We start from the raw sequence: 25,478 nt of genomic DNA, 5'->3' as shown, positions 1-25,478 counted from the left end.
AAGAGGCAAAATCGCCCTGCCTTTAGTCTCCCGCCCATCACAAAAATGCAAGGAATTTTGAGGCTTTCGGGAAAGGGCAGCGAGAATTAAATTGGGGGAATTCGGTCTCTGTATGTGGGAGTCCATGTTTTACCCTCACAGTTCCGTGCACACGTTGAAATACTAGGCGGGCGCTAAGGGCTGGTCCACACCGGGAACTTACCTTGGCATAGCGCTGTCTCGCGGGGTGTGGGCAACGTAGTTAAACTGACCTACGCCCTGGTGTAGACAGCGCCAGGTGGACGGAAGAGCTCCTCTGTTAACCTCACTACCCCATCGGGGGGAGGTGGGCTAGCTACAGTGACAGGATCACCCCTCCTCTTGCTGCGGTCAGTGTCTACCCTCAAGTGCGAGGACACTGTAGCATGTTAAGTGTAGACAAGTGACACCGGCCCTGGCTCTGGTTGGCACCAGGGATGCTCAGGCAGTAAAAGCCACCGCAGCCCGAACGCTAGCCTTCCCGTAGTCGGCAGGATTCGAACCTGCGCGGGGAGACCCCAGTGGATTTCTAATCCATCGCCTTAACCACTCGGCCACAACTACTTGAGCTCGTGGCTTAGCTCGCTGCACTGGGGGTCTTGGGTGACCAGACGGCAAGTGTGAAAAATCGGGACGGGGGGTGGGGGGTAATCGGTGCCTATATAAGAAAAAGCCCCAAATATCGGGACGGCCCCTGTAAAATCGGGACATCCGGTCACCCTGCAGCTGCCTGGGACAGGGGTGAGCAAGCCAGAAACATTACGGGGGAGCGAGGGGGGTACCTGGGCGGAGAGGGTGGGTCTGTGCAAACACGGTCTGTTCCTGACGTCTTTCCCCCCAGCTCCTCGCTCATTCAGACCCTGCTTCCACTAACAGATTTAAAAACTCCTTATTGTCCCGACCTCCCCTGGAGCTTCTGCCTGCTACCAAGTGGCTCAGATGAGGTGGCCGAGTGGTTAAGGCGATGGACTGCTAATCCATTGCGCTCTGCGCACGTAGGTTCAAATCCCACCCTCATCGGATGCATTTCACCTTCTGTCTTCCCTTCCAAGCACCCATCTATCTCCCCCTTTTGCGGGGTGACAGACCGACCCATGTTGCTCCCTGCACACCAAACCCGTCCCAAGGTGTCAGACTCACCTGCTTGAAATAAAACCTATCAAAATCTGAGATTTCTAAAAGAATGCTCTACTTCTGTCATTTTTTATCTCAAAACGTAACATACTCAGAACCTCCCCCAAACATCCAATTGTTAAAATGCCCCAGTTCTCAGCAAGCCCCTGACAGTGGAAACAGAACCAGAGTGTCTCGGCCAAGCTATTCTGAAGCCGGCAAGTGAAACGTTTGTCTCTGCACTTCCCCTGGGAGAGGTTTGTGAGCCTGGGAAAACAAAGTCCCCCAAATGGAAAATGTTCTCTGCTGAAAACCCAGTCCTGCTCTGTTCTGGCCCTTTGATTTGAACGTATCGTTGTTCTTCTCTTCTGGTTTCTGAATCAGTTCGGGTTTTGGTTGGCCAAAAAAAATAATCAGTTTTCAATTTCTAAGCACACAGTGAAAAAATTCTGTTGAACTACGCAAGTCCCCGGGGAATTAAAAAATGAAATGCTCCCCGCTCTGGTTATGAAGAGAAAACAGAAGGGGAGGGGGAAGGTGAGCAGAGCTTCCTATTTAATATGGAAATTTCCAACATGCTGTAAAATCCACACACAAAAACCTTGCAAGAAAAGCTCCCCGAAGGAGTCAGACGCACCTGCTGCTGGGGGGAAGGTGGGGGCTGTGGGTCGGGATTGAGGGGCACTGGGAATAGGGGGGCGCTGGACTGGGGCTGACAAGCGTGCTGGTTTGGGGATCCAGGGGGGCGAGGAGTTGAAGAAATAGGCACGGATTATAAAGCAGGAGCAGCTGTGTACAGGGAAGCAGCTGGTGCCCTGTGCCTGGCTGAGGTGCAGATTCAGTCCCTGCTGTCCGCAGGAAATTTTCTTTGTTTCGCTTCCAAACACGACTTTTGCCTCCAGGATCAGGCCTGGGGTTCCTCACACCTCCCCCCCCCCCCCCCCCATGAACTCCCCCTGGCAGGGGGCCACCCACCATGAAGGGTGGGGTCGATTGGGCCTCAAGTCCAGGGCACAAGCTGCCCCTCTTCTGCATGGGAGGAAACCTCCGGAGGGAATGCGGGGCCCGCAGGGGGGAGAGTCTGGCCCATGGGGCTTGGAGGCCACAGGATGCTCTGGCCAAAGCAGGGCTCTGGGTGTAACACAGGGTGGGGGTGCCTGGATGGGCCTGTACCTCAGGGATAGATGTGCACTTTGACGATAAAGCCCAGGGGGTCAATCCTCCTCTTCTCCAATGCAGGGGTGGCACTGTGGGGAGGGGCTTGCGGGGCTAGAGTCACCCCCAAATTTGCCTGAGACCCCCTGTAGCCATCCTTCCAAGCGTGATCCCTGGACCCGAATAAGCCGCCCCCTGAGCGACGTAAGTTACAGCGACCTCAGCACCGGCGTAAACCCCGCGATGCCAGTGGAGGACATAACGCCCCCCGCCAGAGCACTTCTAGTGTAGACAAGCCCCAGGAGCGGCAGTGATCACGGGTTCCTCTGCCTCTGGGGGGTCCTTGGGGCCAGCAGCTGCCCCAGTTCTCTCAAGTCCCTTCAGGTCTCCCTTTACCGAATACTTGGTCCGGAAATTGTAAACTCCCCTCCCCCCATGACTTCTGCCAGGTGTCTCTCTGAAAGCCAGGTTTTGCCAGGAACAACCAGCTTCTACCTTGGTGACTAACCCTAACCGGTGACTATTTCTGAGGAATCGCCAAAGGTTCCTTTTATTTAGGCTAGGTCTACACTACAGGATGAAGCTGACCTAAGTTACGCCGCTCCAGACACGTGAATAATGCAGCCGGAGTCGACGTAGCTTAGGTCGCCTTACTGCGGTGTCTACCCTGCGCTGGGTCGACGGGAGACACTCTCTCATCGCCTTACCTTACTCTCCTTGTTCGGGGTGCAGTACCGGGGTCAAGCAGAGGTTGATCTGTGGTCGATTTGGTGGGTCCTCACTAGACCCGCTAAATGCACCCCCCCCCGTGCATTCATCGCTTGAGCACCGATCCAGCTATGGTGTAGACATATTAGTAAATAACGGAGATGTGATAGACATTAGCCCCCTTTCCTCATGGCAGCAGAACTGGTCATTGCAATAAAGTTGAGCAAGAGGACTGGGGAAAATGCTGTTTAAATCAAATAGATTTTCAGATGACCCTAGTGCCTAATTGACCCATTAGCCATAGTTTGTTCTGTATTAAATCTGTATTAAAATCTATATCTGATCCAAAGCCAATTGACTTCAATATAAAGCCTCCCATTGCCCATGTTAATTTCATGTGCAGCATAGAAAGCAATGGGGCACACACAGGACCGTCACTACCAGACTCTAATCCAGCTACTTCCCTAGTCAGGCTTTCTAAGGCTTGAGAGAATAAATGAAACGGTCTATAATTTCTTTGACAACTTAAACTGAAGGGAAAAAATTCTTCTGTCCGATCTACCCTGTGGATCTTTGATTGTATATTCTGTACGCTGGAAGGCCAAATTATACCGTCAGTTACAACCATGAAATAATTAAAGTTAATGGCGTTGCTCAAGTCGGAGAGAAGAGTTGATTCCAGCATACGCAATGTTCTCAAAGTGGGGGAGTAGCTAATACCTGTCCCAGTTTTATTAGCTCACAGCGTATCTTTAAGCATATTCAGCGGGACGACTTGTTCTTAAAGTCAAGCATAATTTTAGCCACTTTCCTGGATCAGTGCCAGAGTGCTCAGCAGCTTAAAAATGGTTTGAATTTTCAGACTGTGCGCACTTCATAAGAACGGCCAGACTGGGTCAGACCAAAGGTCCATCTAGCCCAGTATCCTGTCTTCTGACAGTGGCCAGTGCCAGGTGCTTCAGAGGGAATGAACGGAACAGGGAATCATCAAGTGATCTGTTCCCTGTCGCTCATTCCCAGCTTCTGGCAAACAGAGGTGAGGAACACCGTCCCTGCCCATCCTGGCTAATAGCCATTGATGTACCTATCCTCCATGAACTTATCTAGCTCTTTCTTGAACTCTGTTATAGCCTTAGCCTTCACAACATCCTCTGGCGAGGAGTTCCACAGGTTGATGTGCATTGTGTGAAAAAATACTTATTTACATTTGTTTTAAACCGGCTGCCTATTAATTTCATTGGGTGACCCCTAGTTCTTTTGTTATGAGAAGTAGAAAACAACACTTCCTTATCTACTTTCTCTACACCAGTCATGATTTTATAGACCCCTATCATATCCCCCCCTTAGTCATCTCTTTTCCAAGCTGAAAAGTCACAGTCTTATTAATCTCTCCTCAGGTTATATCTGATGACTCAGAATCAGGGCAAGAAAGTCTCCCATTGCATTCTCCTCTACTCTGTTCAAATCTGCTTCATGCAGTGAAGCCTTGTTATTATCATTACCTGTGTTATTTACTAAAAGTTTAGAATCATCATAATGGAAACAATGGCCCACGTTTCTACCTGCAAACACTGTTAGGATATAGATATTCAGGCCAGTCTGCAAAGGCCTGTACTTTATGAATTTAGGTGTATTCTTATCACTTGGCTAGTTCTAGAGGTATAAAAGAAAGAATCAAAATCACTGTCTGCCAGTGTAAAGTCCTTCTCTCACTGTGACAGTCTGAGGCCCTGTTCTTAGGCTAAGGCCTTTGGCTAAGCAGCAGGGGCAGCCGTAAGCTGGGAAGCGAATGGTCAGATCCTCACATTCCAACCCAGTCACATGAAAGAAGGTGCTATTGGGCTGTTAGGAATACAATGCTGTCCTGATAATGCCTATCGCCTCCAGAGAAAAGGAAGTGCCTAGAAGACGTAAAAGCAAACTTAGTCTGATAGCATCCTGTCTGGCAAGAACTCACTTATCAATAGCTGGGGTGTGAAATCCTCACTTCTGTATTGTTTTGTCATTATAGTTCCCACTTTGCTATTGTTTGTCTGTATAATCTCTGTCTGGTTCTGTGATTGTTCCTGTCTGCTGTATAATTAATTTTGCTGGGTGTAAACTAATTAAGGTGGTGGGATATAATTGGTTAAATAATCATGTTACGATATGTTAGGATTGGTTGGTTAAATGTCAGTAAAATGACTGATTAAGGTATAGCTAAGCAGAACTCAAGTTTTACTATATAGTCTGCAGTTAATCAGGAAGTGGGTGGGTGTGGGGGGGAATGGGAACAGGGAATGGGGGTGGGGAAATTGGAATCATGTTTGGCTAAGGGTAGGAATGGGAACAGGGACACAGGTGTAAGGCTCTGTGGTGTCAGAGCTGGGAAGGGGGACACTAAGGAAGGAAACTGGAATCATGCTTGCTGGAAGTTCACCCCAATAAACATCGAATTGTTTGCACCTTTGGACTTCGGGTATTGTTGCTCTCTGTTCATGCGAGAAGGACCAGGGAAGTAAGTGGGTGAAGGAATAAGCCCCCTAACAAACAGTCCCACCTCTGCAGGGGAAAAGCTCAGAAACATGTTTGTCAAAAGATGGAAACTGGGATTTAAACTCTGAATGATCACACTGTGTTTGGGATCCATTCAAATTCCCCTTCCAGCTCTGTGTCACTTCATCTTTAGCCCTAAGGAGTCTGATTTAGGACAAAGAAATCAAAACACAAGGGCTACTAGGATGATCAGAGGAATGGAGACCCTACCTGATGAGAGGAAACTGAAGGAGCTTGGCTTGTTCAGCCTAAAAAAACAAAGGCTGAGGGGAGATATATTGCTCTCTGTAAATACATCAGAGGCATAAACACCAAGGAGGGAATTATTTAAGTTAGGGCCCAGTGTGGGAACAAGAGCAAATGGATATAAACTGGCTGTGACATCCCCCAGTGTATAACATGGACCGTGGGACCCCCGTATCCCACGTGGTCACAGCCACTCATGAATGATATACAGGGTGATCCCAGGCACCGCTACAGACTAGGGACCGAATGGCTCGGCAGCAGCTCTGCGGAAAAGGACCTAGGGGTGACAGTGGACGAGAAGCTGGATATGAGTCAGCAGTGTGCCCTTGTTGCCAAGAAGGCCAATGGCATTTTGGGCTGTATAAGTAGGGGCATTGCCAGCAGATCGAGGGACGTGATCGTCCCCCTCTATGCGACATTGGTGAGGCCTCATCTGGAGTACTGTGTCCAGTTTTGGGCCCCACACTACAAGAAGGATGTGGAAAAATTGGAAAACATGCAGCGAAGGGCAACAAAAATGATGAGGGGACTGGAGCACATGACTTATGAGGAGAGGCTGAGGGAACTGGGATTGTTTAGTTTCCAGAAGAGAAGAATGAGGGGGGATTTGATAGTTGCTTTCAGCTACCTAAAAGGGGGTTCCAAAGAGGATGTCTCTAGGCTGTTCTCAGTGGTAGCTGACGACAGAACAAGGAGTAATGGTCTCAAGTTGCAGTGGGGGAGGTTTAGGTTGGATATTAGGAAAAACTTTTTCACTAGGAGGGTGCGTTACCTAGGGAGGTGGTGGAATCTCCTCCCTCCAAAGTTTTTAAGGTCAGGCATGACAAAGCCCTGGCTGGGATGATTTAGTTGGGGATGGGTCCTGCTTTGAGCAGGGGGTTGGACTAGATGACATCCTGAGGTCCCTTCCAACCCTGATATTCTATGATTCTATGACACCAGCAAATCCCCCCAGCTCCAGCCTTGCTCCCTAGAAATGTACTAGGTGTAAACTCAGTAATCAGTTCACCACTCCATCAGAGGGTAATGGACACACACACAGCCTTTGTAATGTGAGCAGATTCCCCCACACTTTAGACAAATTCACTGGTAAAGATAAAACATTAAAATATGTTTATTGGCTATAGAAAGTTAGATTTTTAAGGCCCAGGAAGATTTTATGTTGATAGGGGTGACTTCAACTAGCTATAGACGGACATTCCTGGTAGGAGGGACACACACATTCCCATGACTCATAGGGAGTTTACCGAAAGGACCATGGGATTCACCCCAAAGAAGGGCGAGCTGCAAAAGACAGAAATGGGCAGCTACATGGGCAGCTATGTGAGCGGAGGGCTCACGGCGAAGCAAATGGTGCAACAGCCTTAGGGGCGTGATGGTGGAATTAGGAAAAGCGTTAAAGAAAAAAAAAAACCATGTTGTCAGCCCGAGCTAAGGATTTTATGGTTGATCGTTTCCCTTGTGGATTTTCTGATGCGTATTAAGGTTTGAGCTGTGAGTGAAGCGTTTCCCGCACTCACGGCATTTGTAAGGCCTCTCCCCGGTGTGGATTTTCTGATGTGCAAGAAGGGCTGAGCTGTGATTGAAGCTTTTCCTGCACTCACCGCATTCATAGGGACTCTCCCCGGCGTGAATTCTCTGATGGACAATAAGGTCTGAGTTCTGAGTGAAGGATTTCCCACACTCACTGCATGTGTAGGGTTTTTCCCCTGTATGAATTCTCTGATGTCTGATAAGGTGTGGGTGCCTTGCAAAGGTTTTCCCGCACGCACGGCATTCATGGGGCTTCTCTCCCACATGGGTTCTCTGATGAATAATAAGGTGTGATTGCCGGGAAAACGTTTTCCCGCACTCACAGCATGTCCAGGGTCACTCTCCTGTGTGGGATTTTCTGGTGTCTAATAAAGTTTGAGATCTGACTGAAATTTTTCCCACACTCGCGGCATTGATAAGGCCTCTCCCCGGTGTGGATTTTCTGATGTTGAGTAAGGCGTGAGTGAGAAATGAAGGTTTTCCCGCACTCACGGCATTCGTGGGGCCTCTCCCCAGTGTGGATTCTCTGATGTCTAGTAAGATTGTCCCGCCAGCGACAGGTTTTCCCGCGCTCGGAGCATTTATAGGGCCTCTCTCCTGTGTGGATTCGCTGATGAGTGACAAGTTCTGAGTGATACGTAAACCTTTTCCCGCACTCACTGCATTCATATGATCTCTTTGGCCTATGGATTTTCTGATGTCTAATAAGCGTTGAACGTCTACGGAAGTTTTTCCCACACTCAGCGCCGGTGTTTTTTCTCTCTCTGGTGAGGATTCTGTGCTGGCCTGTGGTTCCTTTGAGGTCTTTGTGAGTTGCCTGACAATTAATGGATTTATCCACCTTCTCCGCTGGCTGCTCTGTCTGCTGCCTCTCTGGCCTGTGCTGACTCTCACAAGATTTTCCTTGCTCAAGAATTATGGACACATTCCCTTCGGATCTTCGCAATAACATCCTGTGTGGTTCCACTTACTCAGCATCTCTCTGCTGAAGAGTCTGCTCCCTGTTCTCACTCACCATCCCACCACCTGCTGGGATAGAGAGAGAAACCTCAGGAACAGGAATGGAAAAGGGGAGAGGAAAACAGAGTAAGTGCTGGGGAGACTGGGAAATTTAGTTCCTATTTTTTTCCCAAACTTTCCCCCATAGGGAAGAGAAAACGGATCAATTCTGCTCCCATGTTCTATCCAAACACTCGGGATGACAGGAGGGAGTTACTGCCAGGTATCAGTCAGGATGGGCAGGAAGTCATGATCTCTGCCCTGAGGGTATCACACAAGCTGGGGACAATCCTGAACTGAGAGAGTTCACAAGGTCTTTCCAGGGAATCCCAGGTCCTTCCTTCAGGCACTGACAGCTTTTGAGTTGATTTAATTGTTCCTCACCTGGGCAGGCACCTCTCAGGATCTCTGGTTCTTCTGAGTCCTGGATTCCTGAGACCCACGGCTCTTCCCCTTTCTCCAGCTGGGAGATCACATCAGGTTTGGAAACTGGAAACCCTGCTCAGGGGAAAGAAAACAAGGGACATCTTGAGAATTCATGGGACACGTGTCAGAAAACAATGTTCTATTATTTTAACCCCAGGCCATTTTAAGGCAGTAAAACACCAGGGCCAGCTCCCAAGTTGCTCAAAGGTGCTGGACTCTCTGCTTTTGGGGTATTTAACAGTCCCCATCCCTCCTGTGAGCACACAGAGCCAGACACTCATCAAACGGCCTCCTAAAATACAGCAACAGTAATTCCATGTCCCAGACAGTGAAGACTCCAGACAGCGGGTAAGTCCCCCTAGAGATGCTTCTTTCTGGCAGAGAAAGGACCAGAGACTATGAGCCATAGGAGAGCTGGAACAGGGGAGTATTCACTGGTGGGGTTCAACACAGTAAGGAGTAAGAGGGAGCGCAGAGGCCCCAGAATGCAGTATGTCAGAGATATTGTATGTCAGGAAAGCACACTTTGAGGAAATAGGGACTCTAGTGAGCCAGGGGTAATGGAAGGGAGTATGAATATCCCTCAGCGTGTGGACAGCTCCAGTGAATTAGATTCTATCACTGACGCCTTTAATTCCTTTGGGAAAGGAGAAAGAAGCATCAGGCCATGTGCGGCCCATAATGATTAACAGGTTGAGAACCATGGGGCCAGGAGATGCAGAGAGGTGCCTGGACGCTTGCTGGCCCTCGTCTGCCTCATGTCACCGCTGAGCGTTGCAGGTTGTGCCCAGGAAGGAGCACAAGGGTGTGGTCTCACCAGGGGGACAGTCAGCCGTCGGGTGGCAGACATGCTCCGGGTCTCCAGGCTCAGCGAGGGGGAGTGAAGGAATGACTCAGAAGGAATCCTTAGGGAGCGGGTGAAGGGCTGGTAACCGTTGTCGGCTGGCGTGTGCGTGTCTCTCTCTCCATACGCTGCACCAGCCCCGCACAGATCGCTGGCCCAGCAGAGCCCAGGAGCACTCCCCAGAAAGACCACAGGCTCCGTTCAGTGACGAAGGCGCTCGGAGAGGTTTACTGCCATCTGTCCCCACACCCTTGTCTTACTCGGGGTCGGTGTGTTCCTGACCCATCTCCCAGGAACGTGTTCACATGAATATCTAGTACCTAGCAGTGCCTGTGTTTTATGCCTTGGCCAAGTTCCTGCATCAGACAGTGAACTCATAAGCAAGCACCTGCTTTGTGACGGGGCCTGACTTTGGTTTGTAGGACGGGCTTTTGCTCACTTTGGTTCCGGCTTCCGGTCTTGCACCAGGCCCAGGGCTCCAGGCACTTTCCACTACAGGAACATTTTGCCCGTCTGTGACGGAGTGTATGGAACAGGCTCAGTGTCAGAGCGAAGGCACCTTCCGTTCCCCACGCCAGACGCGAGCCCGGGTTTTACCTCAGCAACGAGAAGGTGTGAGACTTTGTGCTATTCTGCTCCTGGGCTCTGTTCCCAGTGCTGTGGGGCAGGGCACAGGGCTGGGGTGTGTGTCCCTGGCATGTTGGGGTGTTGCTGAGACAGGGCAGAGTTAAGGTGGCATTGTGGGGGTGACGTGAACCTTAACTCCTCATTTCCCCATCCAAGAACCGCGGGGACGGGAATCCCTTACCCAGCGAGGTCACCGTCTCATAGGTCTCCTGCATGACGTCTCTGCAGAGGGCTCTCTGAGCGGGGTCCAGCAGAGCCCCCTCTTCCTCGGTGAAATACACCGCCACCGCCTCGAAGGTCACCGGCCCCTGAAAGAGCAAGAGCCCCCTGCTCAGGACCTGCTGCCCCACTCACAGCCCCACTAGTCACCGGGGAGCAGGGCGAACTCAATGCAAACTCTGGGAGGCTCACAGTCAGCAGAGTCCCACCCCCAGCCTGCTCAGAGCAGCCAGGAGGCATCGGGGTGAGGGGAGAAAGAGAGAGACCCTCGCCCCTCCAAGAAGAGAAAGGGAAAGAGGGGTCTTCACATTTGCCACACTCCTACTAGCCAGAGGCCAGTACAGGAGGTGGAGCCCCCAGCAACGTTCTCCCCGGAGGAATCCCCGTGGCCAGCAGCTGGAAGGGAGGGAAGGGGGCAGCTCCCCTTGTCCTCACTGGGGGGTGCCCCCTTCATAGCAGTCTCTCTGGGATGGGGTGTCCACCCCACACATGCCCTGTGGGGGTTACTGTGGGCCAGAAGGGGCCAATTCACCATATGGGCTGCCCCTGGAGGCAAGCCAGGGATTATAAAGCCTAACCGCAGCTGGGAGAGGGGCCGGCAAGGAGTCTAAACCAGGAAGAGCTCTGCAGTCCCTCCCTGGGGGGAGAGGGAGTTGGCCAGGGACAAGTAAGAGAGCCGGGGAAGGGTGAAGCCTGGGGTCCTGCCCTGCACTGGGGAGTCCAACAGGAGCCTGCGAAGGGTGAAGGAGCTGGGGGGGAAGAGAGGAAGCTCTGGAGGGAAACCAGGGCTAGACAAGGAGACAGAGAGGTAGGGTAGGAAGGAGCCCCGGGACACAGCACCAGGGTCCGACGCTGAGCAGACCGGGATTGCTGGTCAGAGGGCCCCGGGCTAGAAGCCAGACCAGCAGGACAAGTGGGGTCCCCTAGCAGCCACGGGGACAACCCTGGCCCCCTCCTTTTATCCACCCTGGCTGTTTCCTGCCCTCTCCCACCTCCAGACCAAACTCCCCACAAGTTCCTCCCTCCTGGGGAGTTTCTGCTCCTCTCTCTCGACCAGGATCCCTACCTGAGCGGGCTCCATGGCCCCTGTTTCCGCTCCCTGTCCCCGGGGAGGCTGGGACCAGCCGGAGCAAGCCCTGGCCAGGGCTCGGCAGCCTGGGACGGGGAAAGGGGAGGCAGTCAGAGCAGGGCTGAGTTCACCTCACAGCACAGTTCCCCCCCAGGGGCTTTTCCCTGCAGACAAACCTTGTAGCTGGGGCCAGGCTGAGAAAACGCTTGGTCCCGTTTCTATTACCCGGCCCCAGCCCCCTCCCAGCAGCACAAAACTGAGGGAGATTTTGAAACTCTCCCAGTGACACAGACTCTGGCCCAAAGGGCAGAAGAGAGCAGAACCGCAGGAGTCATTTGGGGGGATTCCCCAGGGCCGCCCACACCCCAGCGGGGGGAATAGGGAGAGGAGGGAACTGGCTTCTCCTCTTTCTGCCCCTCACCTTGTTCACCGGGAAGGGAATCTGCCCAGAGATGCTGCAACCAATGTGTCTGGGCAGGTTCGAGTCCTGGGAGTCTCTCTCCCTCTTTCCCCATCTCTCCCCTTCCCCCCGTCCCTTCTCCCTCCCGCTCTGGCTGGGAGAGTCTGATCTGTTGGCTCCCTCCGGGCTGGACCAGCTCCTGCCATCGTTAACAGGAGGGGAAATGGGGGGGCCGGAGGGGCTGCATGTGACTTTGCCTGTCCCCAGCCCTTTCCCTGAGGCCTCTCTAAATTATCTGGAGTCTGGCTCAGGAATTGATGTTGGCAGAGCCTGGGGCTGCCCTAGGGGTCTAGTACCAACGGGCAGGGGTGGCAGCAGATTCTTCCCGGTGGGGGGAAATGGGGTGCAAAGGTGAGCGAGACAGAAAATTGGGGGTGGGGGGTCCTGCACTATACATCTTGTGGGCCCACCTTTATTTTCTTAACCATAAGCACTTAAACGTGTGTTTTATCGATGTTCTGCTCCAAAGGTGAATAAAAAGATACACAGACAGATGAGTTTTAAACTTAGACTAGCAGGGTTGGCAGGAGGTATCTAGTCCAACCCCCTGCTCAAAGCAGGGCTAATCCCCAGCTCCCCCGATCCCCAAATGGCCCCCTCCAGGATTGAACTCACAACCCTGGGTTTAAGCAGGCCAATGCTCAAACCACTGAGCTCTCCCTCCCCCAGCTTCAGCTCAGGCACCTCACTGTTGTGACCTTGATTCCCAGAAAATCAACAGGAAAAAACCTAAGGCAATAAATAAATGAACAAACAAATGTGAACTTAGGGGAAAACCTACTGGTTAAACCCTAGTAATAGCTAATTACTTAAAATCAGAGAATGCCCCTGGATGCTATTTTAAAATTAGTCATTTACACATGATCACACCTCCCCATTCTCCGATCGGTGTGCAAGGGAACACCCCACCTCCCCCCGTTGCTCTTGAGCCGTTCAAGTCGGAGCCGTTTCGGCCGGGGAGGGCGTTTGAACGGGCCCGTCTCAAAGGCAACTGGGGCTGCGACTGGAGGCCGGACCAGATGCTCTCCGGCCTTTGTTCGGCTGCGCCATGTGCATGAAAGTCCTGGATCCTTTGCCATATCTCCAGGTCCCCCCCAGAGCGCGGGTGGGGGGTGGGGGGTCGGGGTGGGGCCCAGTAGGTTTTACGTACCAGCCCCTATCGCTGCCGGCAGCAGCAGACAATTAAGGGTGCCAACCCCATACCAGGCCACCCTCACTTCTGCGTCATGTCTGACCTTTGCATTGGGAGTGGTGGCTATGGGGGGCGGGGGGAGGCTGAGGCAAATTTTGGGGAGGGGCTATCCCCCCCCCAGCCACCCCAGTGCCCTTCCAGTCAGCTGGAGAAGGCCCGCACCTTGGCGAGCGCGGAGGAAGCTTTAGTTAAGGTCACTCCACGCCGGCTCCCCGATCAGCTGCGTCTGAACCAGGAAGCTGAACCCCAATATCCTGAGCGGAGAGAGAGAGAAGCTCTCCCTGCTTTAGCAACAACCAGAGCTAATGACACACCCACCCCCCACACCCCCGCCGCCTCCAGGGGCAGCTGCTGATCTCATTCACTCCCATGTTAATCTGGAGTCACTCCTTGTCCTTCCTCACGGTGACTCTGGATTAACACGGGTCTCAATGAGACAAGAAACGTGGCTCGGGAGGGATGAGGCCAGAATCCTTTTCAACAGCTGATTGCAGAGGTGTGTGTGTGTGGGTGGGGGAGTGGGGGTTGAATCCTCTTCCCACCTCCCTACATCTGGGATGAGAACTCAGGGAAACAGTTTCCCCCCCACAGCCCAAACTTCCTGCAGCCGGGAAGGGGGGAGAGAAGCAAAACCTGGGGGGATTTCCTATCACTGTTTGACAGACAGATAGAAAGTTACCGCCAGCCCCTGCCGGCCACCCACACCGGCAGAGGGAGCCCTGGGGGATGCTTCTTGAACAGTTGAATGCAGGGCACAAAGACAACCAAATAGTTTAGAAATTTCCAGGCCCTGTCACTGGCAGGCAATGGCCACTGATCCACCCCAGAGGTGGCTGCATCTCAGCGCTGGGGGGAAGGAACCGCTCATGGAGGCCATTTGTCGCAGGGTTTGGGGATAGTTCTGGTCATAATCACCGAGACCAAGGCCAGAAAGGACCAGATCATCTGGTCTGGTTTCCTGTATCTCACAGGACTGTAGCTAATAGCTTGACTATGTAGATGTGACTTGGTAAAAGGTAAGCAGGGTGGCACTCCAGGGGTGTGGACGGACAGGTCCGTATCACAGATGAGTGTGAATTTGGAGTACGGGTAAGATAAGGCTGGAAAGACAGGCCTGCCGGCTTAAGGCCTGTAAGATCCGGAGCTTAGCCAGACAAGGCCTTAGGCCCAAGATACGTTGACGTGATCCATTCCCCAAGCAGTGACCCTGCCCCCCGCACATTGCAGTGTTACAGTAAAAATGTGTTAATTGCTGACGCTTAGGAAAGTCTGCCGCAGCCCACCCGTTAACACCGCAATCACAGTCACGAATATTTTGGGGAATCCTAAAATAGCCACAAGTTACCTTAGTAACTGATTGATGTCAATGTTAACGAGGGTAAGAGGAACTAAAGAATTTGCCTATGGAAAACGGGCACCCCACATTCAGTGGGGTGTGGAAATACAGATAAGGAAAAGGGGGTGATGCCCGTACACACATGTATCAGCCTTAGTGGGCGTAAACACCCAGCTTGTGCGTGGCGGGGGGGTGGTGGAGGATGACGCGTCGGGGAACGTCCAACAGACGACCACCTGACGATCCCCTTACCTGTTCCAGCGTTCCCCAAGGGGATGTGAGTGGGAACCTATCGATGCTGGACGTTACGTACTTTCCCTCCATCTTCTGTTACGTTCCTACGCTTTGGCCTTTCTTTATCTGCTCGGGGAAATGACGAGCAAACAGACGCGGGGTAACCTGTGATTGTATCCCCTCTAAGAGTGGTTCCCCGTGTCCCTCCAGCTAGTGAAATGCCCAGCAGTGGTTTCACCCTGCCCCAATGGGGAGGCCAAATCCTTAGCGCAAATCACTGCTGTTTGAAATGCCAGTTCGTTATTCCCGTCAATCAAACGAGGCTACACAACCAACACCGCCCAGCACCCGCACATTAAACCCAACAGCCAAAAATTAGACCCAAGGGCAACAGCCCGAGGGAGACGAGACGATGCTGGGGCACCTGCAGGGGCAGGGAAAGGGTTAAGTGAGAGAGATGCAGACAGACAATCCTGGCAAGTGACCCAGACCCCATGCTGCAGACCCAGGTGACCTCCCCCCTCCACCAAGGTGCCAATCTCACCCGGGGGGAAATGTCTTCCCGACCCCACAGATGGCAAACCATTTACACCCAGAGCATGTGAGCAAGAACCAGCCAGCCTGAGAGAGAGAAAGCTCGGAGCCACGTCAGGGCACTGGCCCTCCCTGTCCAGTGTCCCGTCTCCAGCCATGGCCGAATCGGACGCTTCAGTGGAAAGAGATGAAAAATAAACCCCCACAAACTACAGTGTGCGTGTTCCTGACCCCGCAGCTGGCCGATAAAGCTCTGAAAGCGGGAGCTTTTAGGGACACCAGACATGAACTGGAAGGGAGCCGGGGGGCTGCCGAGCCCTGCCCCCACGGTCACAAGCAATTCCAATCATGCGTCACCCTCAGAAATGTGTCCAGCTGTCTCTTAAAACAAACTGAGTTGTTTGCCCACGGAGGGGAGTGAACCCTCATCCCATGGCATCTGGGGGAAAGGGTCCAGCCGACTTCCCGTTAGCCGCTAGGAGACACCGTTCCCCTTAACACGGGGCAGCCCCTAGCTTTGGTGTGTAGTAAATATGGGGCCAGCCACTTTCATCAGGAAACATTTTAGCTGAGACAGAGGGGAAACAAATGATTCTCATATGAGGGGAAAGGTGATTATGGGGGAATTTATCCCCCTGGCAATTTCCAATATAGAGAATGACTCAGGGCAACAGGTTCCCCCCAATCAAAGGAGAAGTTATGGCAATTAAACCGGGGGACACGCGCCCAGACATGAAGGGGACTTTTAATTCATATTTCATAATTACATAGGAAAAAGCAAGGTATCCATGTTCAGTACGGAAAGAGAGAAGGCTGGAAATCTGAGGAATTTGCAATGAATTGCCATAAATTTAAGAGCAAAGTGGGAAAACGGGGGAGGGACTTTAGATTATTGGTTGATAATAGGTAAAGAGGCAAAATTTGAGTAAATTTCTTATCAATATTTTATAAAACAGAGAGAAAAAGAGCAACATTTGGAAGGATTTTATGTCAGTATTTAAGAATGTGAAAAAAGGGCAAAATCCGAGGAGATTTAATGTTAACATTTTGTAATTAGAGAGATGGAAAAATCTCAGGGCCTATTCAAATAGTAACATAAAACTGGAGAGAAGAGGGTAGGGGGGAATTGTAGGGTAGATCTCTGTGATGCTGGGAAACCCCCAGCCACCGCTGGCTGAGGGCCCACCACACAGGCCTGACACACTCTTTGCTCCAACACACCATTGTCATGATCGGTATCTAAAAGGTGCCCCGTAAGGCATCATCTGTAAACTGACGACACACTGGTCCCAAATCAGTGTGTGCTCTTTGCATGGGTTGTGTGCAAGGAATTATAGAGATGCGCCGGAATTAGGTTCTTGAAATGTGTTTGGCAAATACCCGGCCTACCCTACACAAGGGAACATGCATTTACTTGACTGACCAGCTTGGTCACAGGCAGAGGACAATGAAAGTACATTGACATAGATGATAAACAAAGCGAGCAAGCAGGGGAGAGAAGCACTTTACAGTCCCGATGGGAGATAGAATTTGCACCCCTCAGAAGCTTTCTAGGCTCTTGAAACACAGACAAGGAACTTTGGGTAATAGAAAGGGGATGAAAGGACATCTGAGTTATCTGTCAGGCAGGGGACAATACAATACAGCACCGTTTGAGACTATGAAAAATGTATCGTCTTGGCCTGGAAGGCCAGAGTAGTTGGAAACTGACTGGGGGTGAGAAACCTGCTTAGACAACACTTGTAACTTGCTGAAATTCAGTTTTAGTCTCTAGAAAACTTGTTTTGTCTGTCACCCTACGGGTCTTCTTTTCTTGCCTAATGGTAGGATATAGATATTCAGGCCTGTCTGCAAAGGCCTGTGCTTTAAGAATGTAGGTGTATTCTTATCACTTGGCTAGTTCCAGAGGTATAAAAGAAAGAATCAAAACCACTGTCTGCCGGTGTAAGGGCCTTCTCTCACTGTGACTGTCTGAGGCCCTGTGCTTAGGCTCAGGCCTTTGGCTAAGCAGCAGAGGCAGCCATAAGCTGGGAAGCGACCGGTCACATCCTCACATCCCAAACGAGTCACATTGAAATAAGGTGCTATTGGGCTGTTAGGCACTATCAGGACAGGATTGTATTCCTATCACCTCCAGAGAAAGGGAAGTGCCTAGAAAATGTAAAAGGAAACTTAGTTTGATAGCATCCTGTCTGGCAAGAACTCACTTATCAATAGCTGGGATGTGAAATCCTCACTTCTGGGTTGTCTTGTCATTGTAGTTCCCACTTTGCTATTGTTCGTCTGTACAATCTCTGTCTGGTTCTGTGATTGTTCCTGTCTGCTGTATAATTAATTTTGCTGGGTGTAAACTAATTAAGGTGGTGGGATATAATTGGTTACATAATCATGTTACAATATGTTAGGATTGATTAGTTAAATTTCAGGAAAATGATTGGTTAAGGTATAGCTAAGCAGAACTCAAGTTTTACTATATAATCTGTAGTCAATGAGGAAGTGACTGGGTGTGGGTGGGCATGGGCATGTGGGTGTGGGAAAGGGAAATGGGAGCAGGGAATGGGGGTAAGAAAATTGGAATCATGTTTTGCTAAAGGGGGAAATGGGAACAGGGAATGGGAGTAAGGAAGTTGGAATCATGTTTGGCTAAGGGCAGGAATGGGAACAGGGACACAGGTGTAAGGCTCTGTGGTGTCAGAGCTGGGAAGGAGGATACTAAAGAAGGAAACTGGAATCATGCTTGCTGGAAGTTCACCCCAATAAACATTGAATTGTTTGCACTTTTGGACTTTGGGTATTGTTGCTCTCTGTTCATGCGAGAAGGACCAGGGAAGTAAGTGGGTGAAGGAATAAGCCCCCTAACACCTAATATCACTTAAGGCAAGGTTTGGACTGGCAGAGACCTGAAAAGTTGGCTGGCAAGGCAAAGTAGTGGGTGTGTCAGGGAGTGGAGACACAACATCACCGTGGCATGAAGGAATGAGCCACCCTCCTACCCCGAGAGAGCCCGCCTCAAAACAGAAAAACACACTGACAGCACCCTCCACACTAGGACCCAGGTGGGGGATCAGCAGACAGTTGCAATGCAGACTCGATGGGGAGCACACACAGCCTGAAAGAAATCTTTCCCCAGCCCCCTCTGTTGGCCTTCAAACAACCTCCCCAGTCTTGTCAAGCCCATCCTCAGATCAAGATTCCCACAGACCAGCACCCACCAACTCACCCTGCCAGGACAACTGACGCAAACCCTGAAGACGTAAAAGCACTGCAGAGACGATCAATATTCCCCACACCAAGATCCATGGGTCCTACACAAGCCTATCACAACATGCGGTGGACTCCATCCAGTGCACTAAACGCCCCAACAGAAATTACGTCTGGCTTCACCCACAGTCATGCTCTTGAATGAACTCACACAGAAAAATAATGAAAGACAAAAACACCCTATCCTCTGGGAGCAAAAACTTCTCACAAAATGCTCCCTCAATATCTTGCCTCTCAGTCCTGATCCTCAAAAGAAACCTGCAAAACACCTTCAAAAGACGAGCCTGGGAGCTTAAAGTCATAATTTTGCTAGACATTAAAAAATCACAGTCTCAAAAAAAAAAAAAGAGAAAGAAAACGCTGGTTATAGGTCTCATGAGAACCACCTGTAATCCACGAATTCTCCCATGAGTGCAGTGGTATTAACTGTCCTCTTCAGTCTGAACAGTTTCTGGCAACATGGGTTAATTTCTTATGCTTAACCATCTGTTTCACTCCGAGTATCTTCCCCAGACCTGAAGAAGAGCTCTGTGGAAATCAAAAGCTTGTTTCTTTCACCAATGGAAATTAGTCCAATGAAAGAGATCACCTCACCCACCTAGCCTCTCAGGGTACTTTATCGCAATCCTTGAGAACAGGAGAGAAAACAGGTCAAAACCTGAAAGTCTGAAAACATAAGATAAAAACACCAAGATCAGAGGGATAATAATAATTAGAGGGAAAAGTGGGAAAGTTTGAAAGTTACCTGACTGTACAATAAACAAACGGAAAGGAACAGTTCCCCTCCACCCCGCCGTTCCCAGGGGAAGCAGGGAGCCCTTTGTGAAGGTGTTTTAAGAAGGCCGGGGGTGGGGAAGGGGGGTCTGGAGCAGGAAGGCCCCCTGGCAGTGGGGAGGGGGCAGCGGGATGGGAGGGGCAGGGGACAGGCAGCTGGTGGCTGTGGGGAGCTGTACTGGGCAGATGGGGGGGTGGGGGGGCAGCTGCTGGGCCTGGTTACGCCACTGAGAAAAATCGCTTCTCCCTTCCCCTCCTGCGTCCCTCCCATGCCCTGTTGCTGGCAGAGACCGGCCGCCCCGTCCCACCCCAGAGCCAGCCGCGTCTCCAGGCTCCCCTAAGCTGCTCCCACTAACCCCCTTCCAGTTCGGGGGAATGACTCGGGGCGACGATTTCCCTCCTGAACAAGGACAATTGGCTGCAGATAAAATGGGTGGGGAAATAGCTCACAACTGAGACTTTAAACTGTGACCTTTGGGAATTAGAAAATGGGGCAAAATGGGAGGACGATAGAGACAGGGACAATCATTGGAGAGAAAGGGGGGGGGGGCGGGATCTACATGGATTTTATCCCCATATTTTATAATTGGAGGGGAAAGGGGAAGAATTCAGGGGAAATGAATCAGTCTTTGAGACTGAAGTGACAAACCCAGAGAGAAGCCCCCCTGCCCCCCCATCTCCGGCCTGTCCAGAGCCAGGTCCAACCTCCCCACCCCCGTTCACATGGTCTGTCCTCTCCCTCCATCTCTGGCTCATTTTTCATCCCTCCCTTCCCGGCCCCTGCAGCCCCAGACACACGAAGGGGAACCTCACTGGGGCCCGGTCTCTTGCCCCATCTGACCCCCCCCCTCGTGCCTCTGGGGCAGCCCTGATTGCCTGTCCTGGACCCCTTGGTGTTGCAACCCATCACCTGAGAAACACTGCGTAGTTTTGTCTCCCGATTGGCTATGAATGGGAAGAGAGCATTACATTGTATATGGACCAACTCTGAACGGAGCAGCTAGAGCAGATACGGACCAACCCTTCGGTGGTTAGCGGAGACGGGGATGAGGCAGAGTGTGTGGGTCCGCAATGGCATTTCAGGACAGGGAAGGCCTCCGGGAATAGACAATAACCAAGTCTCTGAGCCAGGAGGGGAGAGAGAAACTGAGGAGGAATAAGCGGGGAGAGAGGTCACAGGCTCCCCAAACCTGCTCAGATCCAGTTCCTGTCTCAGCTCTGGAGAGGTTTTGCCTGGCCCCAGCTCTGCGTAGTCCTCCCTCTGCTGCGGGAACGCGCCGTCCTGGGGAACCACGTCAGGTTTAAAGGGTCTCAGTGGGTTTAGTCCTGGTGGGAAGGGAGGGGCCTGCATTTTCCCAGCGCGAGGGTCTAGAACGTCTCTGCAGAGAAAGCGCCCGTGAGACACGTGATGTGAAATGACCTAAAGTCCGTTCTGAAATCCCCCCCCACCGACAATAACCCTTCTCCCCCTGACAGGCTGCAGAATAACATCCCCGGCTCCCTCCAGATTCTCCCAGCCTGCCCAGGGAAGGGAAATGGATGCGGCCGAGCTGGCTCAGGTAGGGATGCTGAGGAAATGCCTGTGGGGGGGTGTCCCCCAGGAGCCAGAGGGACGGCGAATACCCAGGAAGTGGGAGTGACGATCCGAGGGTGGGAGGGTGCAGGCAGTAGACAGGGCGGTGAATGGGGGTGGGGGTGTGATGAACCGGCTGCATCTGGGGCCTCGATTCTAGGAATACACCATTGGGCATGGAAATTCCCCTATTTGTGGGACAGGGAACAAACCCGCCTGGGCTGGGAAAACTTCCCAGACTCCCAGTTCTGGAGCGTGAACCCACTAAGCAGAGGTTGCTATGAAGGGGGGCACCCACTAGTGAGGCTGAGGGAAGATGCCCCATCCCCTCCCCTCCAGCTGCTGGCCATGGGGAGGGTGTTGGGATTTCTACAAGGAGGGGCTCTCCCTGGACCTTGCTGGGGACTCCATCTCCTGTATCAGCCTCTGACTAGGAGGTGTGTGATGAAAGTGAAGCCCCCCTGCCCCCTCTCTCTGCTGGGAGGGGTGAGGGTGTCTCTCTTTCTCCCCTCACCCTGATGCTTCCTGGCTGCTCTGAACGGGGTGAGGCTCTGGGCCTCCCAGAGCTTCTCATTAACGGGCCTTGCTGCATCACGAAGGGTGGGGCTGTGAGTGGGGCAGCAGGTCCTGAGTGGGGGGCTCTTGCTCTTTCAGAGGGCCCTCTACAGAGACGTCATGCAGGAGACCTATGAGTCTGAGGCCTCGCTGGGTAAGGATTCCCGTCCCCTTGGTTCTTAGGAGGGGAAATGCAGCGTTAAGGTTCACGTCACCCCCACAATGTCACCTTAACTCTGCCCTGTTTCAGCATCACCCTGACACACCAGGGACACACCCTAGCACTTGCCCCTCCTGGAGAGCACTTTGGGAACAGGGCACAGGAGCAACACAGCACAAAGTCGAAGGTCTTCTCTTGGCTAAGGCAAAACTTGGGTCCAGGTCTGGCATAAAGAACAGACGCTGCCTGCCCCTGGCCAGCCCTCCAGCACCGAGCCCACTGCACCCAAACCAGCTCAGATGTACAAACTGTTACCCCAGCTTTACCCTCTCCCTGAGATTCCTTCTGAGTCGTTGCCTTCACTTGCTCCTCACTAAGGCCTGGAGACCACTAGCATGTCTGCCACCAGGGTGCTGACAATCCCCCTGGCTAGAACGCTCCCTGGTGCACAGTCAGACACAACCTACAACACTGAGCGCTGAAATGGGGCAGACTCGGTCCCTCGGGGTTCACCTGCACCTCTCTGCATATCACAGTCACAGCTCTGCCAAGCTGCTCCAACTAATCCCTCCACCGTCCGAGTACAGCTACACCTGGCCAGAGGGGATGCGGAGAAATGCTGGGATTCCCGTCTGTGAAACACCACACAAACAACGGCAGGTTCTCTTAGTCCTTCCTCATCTACAGAAGGGATGTGGACAAATTGGAGAGAGTCCAGCCGAGGGCAACGAAAATGACGAGGGGGCTGGGGCACATGACTTACAAGGCGAGGCTGAGGGAGCTGGGGTTATTTAGTCTGCAGAAGAGAAGAATGAGGGGGGATTTGATAGCAGCCTTCAACTACCTGAAAGGGGGGTTTCAAAGAGGAGGGATCTAGACTGTTCTCAGTGGGGGCAGATGACAGAACAAGGAGCAATGGTCTCAAGTTGCAGTGGGGGAGGTCTAGGTTGGATATTCGGGAACACTGGAACGGGTTCCCTAGGGAGGTGGTGGAATCTCCATCCTTAGAGGTTTTTAAGGCCCAGCTTGACAAAGCCCTGGCTGGGATGATTTAGTTGGGGATTGGTCCTGGTTTGAGCAGGGGATTGGACTAGATGACCTCCTGAGGTCTCTTCCAACCCTGATCTTCTATGATTCTATTATAAATTCATGGATTTTATGGCCCAAAGGGACTATCAGGTTGTCTACTCTGACCTCCTGTATCACACAGACCATGGAATATCATCCAGTTACAGTTGTATTGAGCTGAATACCTTGTGCTGGACAAAATCAGCTTCCAGAAAGACAATCCAGTCTTGACTTGAAGACTCCAAGAGAAGGAGAATCCCCCATTTCCTTGGTAGTTTATTAACGTTTGCACCACCTTTACTGCACTGTAGCCAGTGGCTAACGGCAGCTCCAGGTTAGGGGGCGGGGGTAGAGTTAAGGTTGCCTTGCAAGGGTGGGATGTACTTTTACTCGTCATTTCCTGCTATTCAGAGCTTTAAGTTTAGTCACCGTCCACGTTCTGGAAGGGCACGCGGCATCACGGGGCAACCTTAAGTCTGTGTTAAAGAAGTTAATTAACTGTGTCTACACAAGAGATTTTGCGATTATAACTCTATTGGTTAAGGGTGGGATTCTTCACACCCACAACCGTGACACATGTGCTGACTGAAGGAGGCATGCTGCCAAATTTTAAAGAGAGACCAGGCCAGAATCTGCATGTGGACGTTCGAGCACTTGGAAAAAAAATTGCTCGTAGCCCAGTATGAGTGAGCAAAATTCCCAAGAGGAATTCCTGCAGAATGTGAGAAAAACGTGTCACACACATTGTCAGAAAGCTATCAGTGGGAGGGCTCACACTCGGATGCATGGTGAATTTCTGGTGCAGTGGCCACGATATGTCCTCTTGAGCCACTCAATTAGTTTGAGAGCAGACTGCTGGAAACACTCGGTCTTTTAACAGAGCCATGTAATCCCAGGCCGAGTGCGTCTCGAATCTTCCAGTCCTGGGTTTCAAAGCCCAGGCCGGAGCATCTACACCCAGTGGTGACCCTAGGTTAAGAATTTTTGAGTCCAGGCTTTTTGCAGGTCCGAGTCCAACCAAGCACATCCCAGCCTGCCCGTGCCCTTCCATTTGCCCTGAATCCTTCTCTCTTTGATCTTGCACATGGTTGTTGGCCCTCTCCAGGATGCCAACCAGCAGTTCACCGTGGAAACGTTTCCTCTTGGACTGGTCGGCCACGGTACCGAGACCCAGGCTTCTGCTGGAGTGTTCCCGAGCTACTGAAGTACAACAAACTGCCAGTACAGGTCTAGGGACACCTGCAAGCAGACATAAAACGGGACGCTGCTGTCTCAGTGATGCCAAAACGGCTCAGTGCATAAGCTCAGAAAAAAGGCCTTTTGGACTCTCAAAGAAAAATCGGATATTTTGCAAAACTGAACTTCACTATCTTGTGAGAAGAATGCTTCAGGTCCCATAAGATCCATGGACACAACTGGGTAAATCATGGTGAAAAGGGTGCACAGAGAATGGTACTGTGAAAAATCATGATTTTGCTTAAAATTGCAGAACACGGTGGGTTCTGGGGGGAAGGCCATGACCTACTCCATAGGCCTTCTCTGTCCTTTCAAGCCTTCCACGTTTTGGAGGACACAACAATTCTTGTGGTTCCTGAATGGAAAAAAGAGATTTCATCTCATGCCTTTGGTTACCAGCCAGCCATGTATGCCACCAAAGTATTCAAATTTAGGGTGGCCAAACAGCACATCTATAAGGGAAATGGGCTGATCAGCTACTGAGGACGCCGTAGAAAAATATACCCTTCCCGGAAATGTGGCTATACCTATCTTCAGTTCCTGATATGGGAAACGTTTGCAGGATCTGGGATTGGGGCAAAATTTTGTGCAGGAATAAGCAGGATGTGTGTTAGCATCCACATGCCTTACGGCCGTGGTTCTCAGCCAGGGGTATGTGTGCTCCTAGGGGTAGTCAGAGACCTTCCAGGGGGCACATCAACTCATCTAGATATTTGCCTAATTTTACAACAGGTGACATAAAAAGCAGAAATTGGTAGAAACTAAAATTTTGTACAGATAATGACTTATTTATACGGCTCTGCATCCTATACCCTGAAACGGGAGTACAATATTTATATTCCAATTGATTTTACAGTTGTACGGCAAAAATGAAAAAAAAGTCAGCCATTTTTCGGGAATAGTGTGGCTGTGACACTTGTCTATTTTTACTTCTGATTTTGTAAGCAAGTCATTTTTAAGAGAGTTGAAACTTGGGGGGACGCAAGACAAATCAGACTCCTGAAAGGGGTACGGTAATCTGGAAATGGTGAGAGCCACGGCCGTATGGCCTCCCCATGGTTTCGGATACAGGCTTTTATGACTACTTGCAAATACACAAGATCCTGGGGACTCATGAGGAACTAGACAGAAATCTGCCCTTTCTATTGTTGGACTGCACCCAAACACAGCCATATTTCATAGAACCATAGAAGATCAGGGTGGGAAGGGACCTCAGGAGGTGTCTAGTCCAACCCCCTGCTCACAGCAGGGCCAATCCCCGACTAACTCATCCCAGCCAGGGCTTTGTCAAGCCTGACCTTAAAAACCTCTAAGGAAGGAGATTCCACCACCTCCCTAGGGAACCCATTCCAGTGTTTCACCCCCCTCCTAGTGAAATAGTGTTTCCTAATATCCAACCTAAATCTCCCCCACTGCAACTTCAGACCATTACTCCTTGTCCTGTCCTTCTACCACTGAGAATAGTCTAGATCCATCCTCTTTGAACCCCCTTTCAGGTAGTTGAAAGCAGCTATCAAATCCCCCCTCATTCTTCTCTTCTGCAGACTAAACATCCCCAGTTCCCTCAGCGTCTCCTCGTAAGTCCTGTGCTCCAGCCCCCTGA

General features: G+C 51.4%; 1 protein-coding gene and 2 non-coding genes across 3 annotated transcripts in view; 2 read left to right on the top strand and 1 right to left on the bottom strand.

Moving 5' to 3' along the window:
* LOC144258244 (uncharacterized) overlaps positions 1-25,478 on the top strand; it is a 222,074-nt gene that overhangs the window by 10,672 nt on the left and 185,924 nt on the right.
* TRNAS-AGA (transfer RNA serine (anticodon AGA)) lies at positions 501-582 on the bottom strand. The gene has a single exon. It is a non-coding gene; the product is annotated as a tRNA-Ser (tRNA).
* Positions 957-1,038, top strand: TRNAS-GCU (transfer RNA serine (anticodon GCU)). Its single transcript has one exon. It is a non-coding gene; the product is annotated as a tRNA-Ser (tRNA).

Source organism: Eretmochelys imbricata, chromosome 28 (genome assembly GCF_965152235.1).
Source record: "Eretmochelys imbricata isolate rEreImb1 chromosome 28, rEreImb1.hap1, whole genome shotgun sequence".
Taxonomy (NCBI): domain Eukaryota; kingdom Metazoa; phylum Chordata; order Testudines; family Cheloniidae; genus Eretmochelys; species Eretmochelys imbricata.
Note: the sequence above shows the minus strand (reverse complement) of the source record. Positions and strands in the feature narration are given on the sequence as shown.